Source organism: Pteropus alecto, unplaced genomic scaffold (assembly GCF_000325575.1).
Source record: "Pteropus alecto unplaced genomic scaffold, ASM32557v1 scaffold248, whole genome shotgun sequence".
In the NCBI taxonomy this organism is placed as follows: domain Eukaryota; kingdom Metazoa; phylum Chordata; class Mammalia; order Chiroptera; family Pteropodidae; genus Pteropus; species Pteropus alecto.
In genome coordinates this window covers 58,780-67,201 of record NW_006441067.1, presented here as the reverse complement: position 1 = coordinate 67,201, position 8,422 = coordinate 58,780, and the positions used below count along the sequence as shown (strand labels likewise).

The window sequence follows — 8,422 nt, the reverse complement described above, 5'->3', positions numbered from 1 at the left end:
ACTTTAGCTGTGAACTTCAGAGGAATCTCAGTTGTATTAGGCTTAGAGGCTTCCTTTGCCTAGGGATGGGGCATGGGACCATGATAAAGACATTCAGGCTGTCAGGCTATTGGTATCAGAAACACCTGCCAACAAAACTTTAACCTTAGGACTAAAGTTTAGATATTGGCTGGGAAAGCTTGGCAAAAATAGAGGACTCGGGTGCTGGGAATGTTATCAAACCAGCAGAATGCAGTTATCACAGTGGTTGAATAAGAAAGATAATTGTTTCCAGGAAAAAGCAAAAGCCCATTTGCCAGGACAAAGCCAGAATTGGAACTGGTGACTTGATGTTGAGTATGAAAGTAGAACTTATTGTCTACAGCCATGCCACCCTGAACATGCCTGATCTTGTTTGATCTCGGAAGTTAAGCAGAGTCGGGCCTGGTTAGTACTTGGATGGGAGAACACCTAGGAATACCAGGTGCTGTAGGCATTGAAAAAAAAGGAAGTAGAGCTTTTTAAATACTTTATGAGTATAATCCAATTGTTCTTGATTGTGGCTACACATTGAAACCATTCAGGGATCTTCGAAAACCACTGAAGCCTAGGTGTCACTTCCAGAGACTCTGATTTAATTAGCCTGAAGAGAGGCCTGAACATCAGAATTTTTATGAGCCTCCTGAGATAATTCTAATGGGTAGCAAAATTTAGAACCATGAGTCAAACCAGAATCTGTCCCAGAGGTAGAAATGAGATTGGAAAGAATCAGGGTGGTTTCAACATCCCTATAATTCTGAATTGACTGGATAAACACCAACTTCATAATTTCTCTGCATCACTTGCCCCCAGCTGCATATTTTCTGGCTTTCTATAAATTTCCAAGTGAATTAGGCTCAAAAAAGTTATCTATGTCTAATAGAAAGTTTATAACTTCCTACTACATCTCAGCCCCTTCTCTTTCCTATGACCCTACAAATGATCATTTGACATATTTTCTTGAAACCTTACCAGAATATTTCTTCTTTCCATTTCTACCATGACCCACTCTACCTACACCACAAGTAAGTCAAAAGCATATTAACTATTGCATAAATTATATCAATAGTTCTACATCTGGTTGCCCAGCTCTCCAATGTTTATCCTCCAAGCAATTTTATATGCGTCTTACTGATACACTTGTCTTTATATTACTCAATTTCTCAGCTAGTCTTAAGAGTTCCAACATCTGGATTCTGGTCAAGATTGCAGAATAGTTAAAGGCTGTGCTCGCCTCCTCTCACAGACACATCGAAATTATAACTAAGCTACAGGAGGATAGCCATCATTGGCGGTCACCTCAAGTCTAGCTGAGCAGAAGTCACACAACTGGGGACATGCAGAAGAGGCCAACTCGAGAATGGGAGGAGGAGTGGAGAGGCAAAACGGGCTGGTCCCACACCCACATGTGGCAATTGAGAAATCTCTTGACTGTGCAGGTCCCTCCAGAAGAGCAAGGCGCCCAGCCCCACACTGGACTCCAAATCCCAGGGTCCCAGTCCTGGGAGGAGAAGCCCTCACAACTTCTGGCTGTGAAAACCAGCAGAGATTGTGGCTGAATGAGACAAAGAGCTGAGGGAGTCACAACTTTCCTCTTAAGGGGCCCACGCATGGACTTACTGGCTTCTAGACTCACCAACTCTGAGCTCCAGCTCTGGAGCAGTAGCTTGAAAGGCATCAGAGACATACGGGGAGGAATTGAGTTGTCTGACTTCAGGGCAAAGGCTGGAGAGGTAGCTTTCTCCCAGACAGAAGTACTGGAAGAGAGCATTGCTCATTTGTTGAGCCCTCCCCCACCCAGCTTTCAGACCCAGGCAGCCACCATATCTTATTCTCCATCAACATAGCTAACACTGGTTGCCCCACCCTGGTGAGTCGCTGAGACCCTGCCCCAAATTGTGGGCCCACAGAAGCTGCTTCAATGGCTTTTCCATACTAAAGGCCTGTCCTGGCTCATGCTGTGGACTTTCCTAAAATCTCTCGAGAGTTCACGAAACCTAAACAAGCAGCATCTGGCCTCAGCATGCCCCGTACCTCTTGCTGAACAGCGCTAAGCCCAGCAGTAGCAGCAGCTGGCCTTGGTTTGCGGATTGGCCTCTCGAGGCACTTCCAAGCTCAGCGTGGGTGGCAGCCTTCTGCAAATTGCTTGGTGGCTCATGCCAGGTGGCCCCAGGCAGGGCATACGCTGCAATGAAGCTTGGCCTGTGGCAGGGTCCCTCCCAGGAGGCCCCGCCCGCACAGCCAGTAACCAGCTCTGGTCTGAGTCAGAGCATCACCCGGGGTCACATCTGAGGACGACACACCCAAAAGGCAGACAGGGCAGGCACCAGAGCCCTGCTAAAGCAAATCCTGCTCTGTAGGGTCAGTCCCTGCACAACAGCTCCTCCACTATAGTCAAGGCCAGTTATCACAAAAAATCAGCCTGAGGGTCAATCCCTTCCACTGACATGCAAACAGTAACCAAGGCTCAACTACAACAGGAGGGCACACACAACCTGTACAAGAAACATATCTGGAGCACCCAGCTCAGGTGACCAGGAAGACTGTGCCACTGGGACCCGTAGCACATCTATTATATAAGGCCACTCTACTAAGGTCAGGAGACACAGTAACTCTACCTAATACATAGAAACAAGCACGAGTAGGCAGCCAAAATAGGAAGACAAAGACACATGTCCCAAATGAAAGAACAGAACAGAGCTCCAGGAAAAGAACTAAACAAAAGGGAGACAAGCAATCTACTAGATGCAGAGTTCAAAAGACTGGTTATGAGGAAGCTCAATGAACTTAGGGGAAGAGTAAAGGAACTCTTTACTGAGTGAGAACTTTAACAGAGATAGAAAACATAAAAGTGGAGATAGAAAATATAAAAAAGAACCAGTCAGAAATGAAGAATACTTTAGGAAGAATCAATAGTAGATTGGATGGAGTGAAGGACTGAATCAGTGATTTAGAGGATAAGGTAGCAGAAAACACCCAATCAGAACAGCAACAAGAAAAAAGAATCCAAAAAAGGGAAGATAGTTTAAGGGGTCTTCAATACGACATCATGTATACCAACATGTGTATCATAGGGATACCAGAAGGAGAAGAGAGAGAGCAAGGAATAGAAAACCTATTTCAAGAAATAATGACAGAAAACTTCTCTAACCAGTGAAGGAAATAGACATACAAGCCCAGGAAGTGTAGAGAGTCCCAAAAAAGATAAATCCAAAGAGGCCCACATGAAGACACATCATAATTAAAATTCCAAAGCTTAAAGACAAAGAGAGAACCTTAAAAGTAGTTAGTTATCGTCAAGAGAGCTCCCATAAGAATATCAGCTAATTTCTCAATAGAAACTTTGCTGGCTAGAAACGATTGGCAGGAAATATTCAAAGTGATGAAAAGCAAGGACCCACAACCAAGATTACTCTACCTAGCAAATCTATCATTTAGAACTGAAGGACAGGTAAAGAGCTTCCCAGACAAGAAAAAGCTAAAGGAGTTCATTATCACCAAGTCAGTATTACAGGAAATGTTAGATTTCTTTAAGAGGCAAAAGAAAAAAAAGAAAAACATTAAAAATATGAATAATAAAATGGCAATAACTACATGTCTATCAACAATTGCTTTAAATATAATGTATTAAATGCTCCAATCAAAAGATAGGGTGGCTGAATGCATAAGAAAACAAGACCCTTACATATGCTGCCTATAAGAGACTCACTTCAGATCGAGACACACGGACTGAAAGTAAAGGGATGAAAAAAAGATGTTTCATGAAAATGTAAACAAACAAAAAGCTGGAGTAGCAATACTTATACCAGACAAAGTAGACTTTAAAACAATGACAATTATAAGATGCAATGAAGGACCCAGTTATCCCACTTTGGGGTATTTATCTGAAGAAACCCAAAACACTACTTTGAAGGAACATGTGAATCCATATGTTCATTGCAACATTATTTACAATAGCCAAGATATGGAGGCAACTTGAGTGTCTATAAATGGATGAATGGATAAAGAAGAAGTGGTGTGTGTTTGTGTGTGTGTGTGTGTGTGTATGTGCGTATACACATACACACAATGGAATATAAAAAGAATGAAATCTTGTCATCTGCGTCAACATGGACCTAGAGGGTATTGTGCTGAGTAAAGTAAGTCTGACAGAGAAAGACAAATGTCATATGTGGAATCTAGAGAACAGGATAAACAAACAAACAAGAACAAGCTTATAGATACAGAGAGCATTTTGATGGTTGTCTGATTGAGGGGTGGAAGGATGAGTGAAGGGGGAGGGGATTAAGAGGTCCAAATTGGTAGTTACAAAATAGTCATGGGATTGTAGAGTATAGCATGGGGAATATAGTCAGTAGTATTGTAATAACTATGTATGGTGTCAGATGGGTACTGGATTTATCGGTGTGATCACTTCATAAATTATATTAATGTCTAATCACTGTGTTGTACACCTGAAACTAATATAATACTGTATGTCAACTATAATTGAAAAATAAAAATATAAAAATAAAAAGAGTTCCATCATCTACTGAAAAATACTTTGGTATTCCAAGCCTTTTTGGTAGACTTTGTTGATGCCCCTTACCATATACTCTCAACAAACATGAGTTCACATGAAGCTACAGATTGAGACAGTTCCCAATCTATTGTCAAATTTTCATCTTGAGCTCATATGTTTCTCCCTCTCTATCTGAGGGATTTCTTTAGGAACCTGGGAGTTTGACTGGCTGCCTACAATAGCAACCCAGAAGTATGGTGGTGTAGTAACCTTTATTCCTCAACTCCCAACCAATGGGGAATGAGACTTCAAAGACAAATATCCCATCTCCCCCCTCCTCCAGTAGAATAATCCTGTACTGTGTTCCTTGTTATTTACCAGGAGATTCCCTAAAGGGATTAGAACAGAGCTGCCCACAGAGATAACTTGTTCATCAATGAACTCTTTTGGGAGGGCTTTTCTTCATTCACTGTCTCATTTCCTCATTTACTCTTTTTGAGAGTAATTCCCACATAAGCCACCTGCATGCACCCAAGTCCTTGTCTCAGAATCCAAACTAAAATTGTCTTTCATTATATCTGACCCAAATTAACCTTCAAACAACTCCAGACCCAACTGTAAAACTTGAATTCCAGATGATTTTATCATCCCCATCTATTAATCATACCATCCTCTTCTTTAGAAAATCTTTGCTGCCCTTTGAGTATCCCCTTCCTCAATACCCAGGTTACATTTAGCCTCCATGAAATCATGTGTTTCTAAGACCAAAGAGATCTGAACTTCATAGCTTTTTGTATATTCCTCTCTTATTGGACACAACACTGGGAAACTGTATAATCTCCTACCAGTATGTATGTGTGTGTGTGTATCACAAATATACACACATACATAAATCAAAAATGAAATCACAATGTAAATAAAATACAAATATGTTTTTCAAACTGTGGATATAGGTTCAATTCACAACAAAGCTTTTTTCCACTGTTTAAACAAGCAGGTGTGAAGAAAAATGGATTTTTGGAAAATGAAACAAAATAAATACAATTGTTCTGCAATGACAGACATGGATTATCAAGATAGAAAAATAACAAAGGTTATGGTTACTACCAATAGTCTCTATTGTGTTCAGGGAAAACTTTATGTTTCTAAAATAAATAGTAAGTTAAATAGTAAGTTATAGGTTATAGGTTGAATATAGCTATTATAACTATAATGGTTAATATGTTAACTAATGGAATGAATGCTGTTATTATAATTCTACATTTTGGTACCTACTTCTATATTTAATAAATTTAAATTATATTGGTGGAAAAATAAAACATGACTACGACATGATTTTAAGGCATTCAATACAGGATATGATATTATTTTACTAAATCTATGTGGAAACTCACTTTTCCTTTAAAAAAAAAAGAGCATGGTTTTGTCTCTCAAGACTGATTATCCCTTCACCTTTGAAAAGCATTAAAATGATGTACACACTTACAGGTACAGTTAAGATCAACATTTCTCTTTTTCTTATCTTATAATATACTTGATCTTTTATGTAGTATTCTCAAAATTATTTTACAAATAGGATTTAATCCAAAAACTATTTATTGAAAGTCGTATATGTAAAACAAGGCCTTGTGTTAAGCTCTGAAGGGGTACAAATGTGAATAAAACAAAGCTTTGCCCTGAAGGAGTTTGCAGATACCCTGGGTCCATTTATTTATATCGAAAATTTGCATGAAATTAGCTTTTTACTAGTGTGAAGGATTGAAAAACTATGGCATAGCTGCTGGAGGCAAAACTTGATTAAGTCTCCTGTCTTATGTCCCTTAAGAGTCAATAATCAAGACCAAAAAGGACGTCCTAGAGACTTTTACTTCCTAGTCAATTTTTAAAAGAGAATTTAAATTTAACCAAAAGAATAGAAATTACTTATGATTTTGTACTTAAGAATACTTTTAAAGACTTAATGTCATTTAAAACTAAAACAGCTCTTAATTATATATGACATTCAACAGACGGCTAGAACATATATGCACTGAAATAGTAAAAATCTGTCTGAGACCTATAAAAAGTTGTCTTGGATTAAGACAGAAAAAAGCAGCTCTGTTGTTAATCATGCTGAGAAGATAGACACAGACAACAGTAGCTGCAAAATTAACAGGAAACACTGGTTCATTCAAGGCTATGTAACTGCTCTCCCCACTCCCTGCCCCAGTTTGATTGTTTGCTGCTTTATCTTACCAATGATACTCCCAGGTACACTGTCATTCTTATCTATTACTGGAGATAAACAATTGCTAAACTAATATTAACCGGTTCAGAACTGCCCCATTTCACCTGAGACCCTCCACTGAATCCTTTAACAGGAATCTGTAGTCTACCTCACTGATACAGGAGGGTTAAAGACTGTGAGAAAGCCTAAATAATTGCTTAAACATTTAGTATGCTTGTTTGATTTGTGGAACTCAGCAGTGCTTGCTTGCGATGTTTTCCTTCAGGACCAGAAGGTAAAGATAAGGAAACTTCTAGAAACAGCCTCAGACTGGTTGGAACTGACCAAAGGACCCTCCAGTGGGACTTATCCACCTTTTTTGTACATGCGATGTATGTATAGCCATGTCTGTTTGCTGTGCATGCTCACCACAAACATACCTCAAAATCCTATGATGTAAGCAACTAGCCCTATAATACCATGTGATCTTTTGTTCTTGGGAGGCATTGCTTTGAGACCATCCCCAGTGTATTCCTTGCTTGCTGGCTTGCAATAAAGTTCTTACTAACAAAATCAACTTGGAGTGTTTTTTGGCTTACACTACCAAGTGGCCTGACTTCAGTTTGGTTCTATAACAAATTCAAACCTTACAAATAATGCTTCATCCCCTTGTTGAGAGCAGCAATCCACAGTCCCTTTGGAGTCTCACTTCAAGGAGGCAATAAATATGATTCTGTCAGACTATAGGCTTGTCTCCTGTAATCTTTGGCTCATTGGGCTTTAACAGCATACATATACATATAGAATAACAAATATTTAAATAATACCACCAACAACACGCCTCAACATACTCTTCGTAGTTGACCTATTTCAAGAAATAATGACAGAAAACTTCTCTAACTGACAAAGGAAATAGACATACAAGCCCAGGAAGTGCAGAGTTCCCCCAGTCAAGATGAACCCAGAGAGGCCCACACGAAAACACATCATAATTAAAATGCCAAAGGTTAAAGACAAAGAGAGAATCTTAAAAGCAGCAAGAGAAAAGCCATTAGTTACCTACAAGGGAGCTCTCATAAGAATGTCAGCTGATTTCTCAACAGAAACTTCAGGCCAGAAGGGACTGGCAGGAAATATTCAAAGCAATGAAAAGCAAAGACTTTCAACCAAGATTACTCTACCCAGCAAATCTATCATTTAGAAATGAAGAACAGGTAACGAGCATTCCAGACAAGAAAAAGCTAAAGGAGTTCATCACCACCAAGCCAGTACTACAGGAAACGTTGGAAGGACTTCTTTAAAAAGAAGAAAAAAGGGGGGAAAAGATCGAAAATATGAAAATAAAATGGCAATACCTATATATCTATCAACAATTACTTTAAATGTAAATGGATTAAAGGCCCCAATTAAAAGAAAGTGTGGCTGAATGGATAAGAAAAAGAAGACCCTTACATATGCTGCCTATAAGAGACTCACTTTAGACTGAAAGACATACACAGACTGAAAGTGAAGGAATGGAAAAAGATATTTCATGAAAATGGAAACAAACAAACAAAAAAGCTGGAGTAGCAATACTTATACCAGACAAAATAGACTTTGAAACAAAGGCTATAACAAGAGACAAAGAAGGACCCAGTTATCCCACCTCTGGGTATTTATTCGAAGCAACCCAAAACACTACTTTAAATGGACATGTG

General features: G+C 39.2%; 1 pseudogene; it reads left to right on the top strand.

Annotated features, from left to right (window-relative positions):
* Nucleotides 1-356: 356 nt before the first annotated feature.
* LOC112484961 lies at nucleotides 357-475 on the top strand (annotated as a pseudogene).
* Nucleotides 476-8,422: the final 7,947 nt, after the last annotated feature.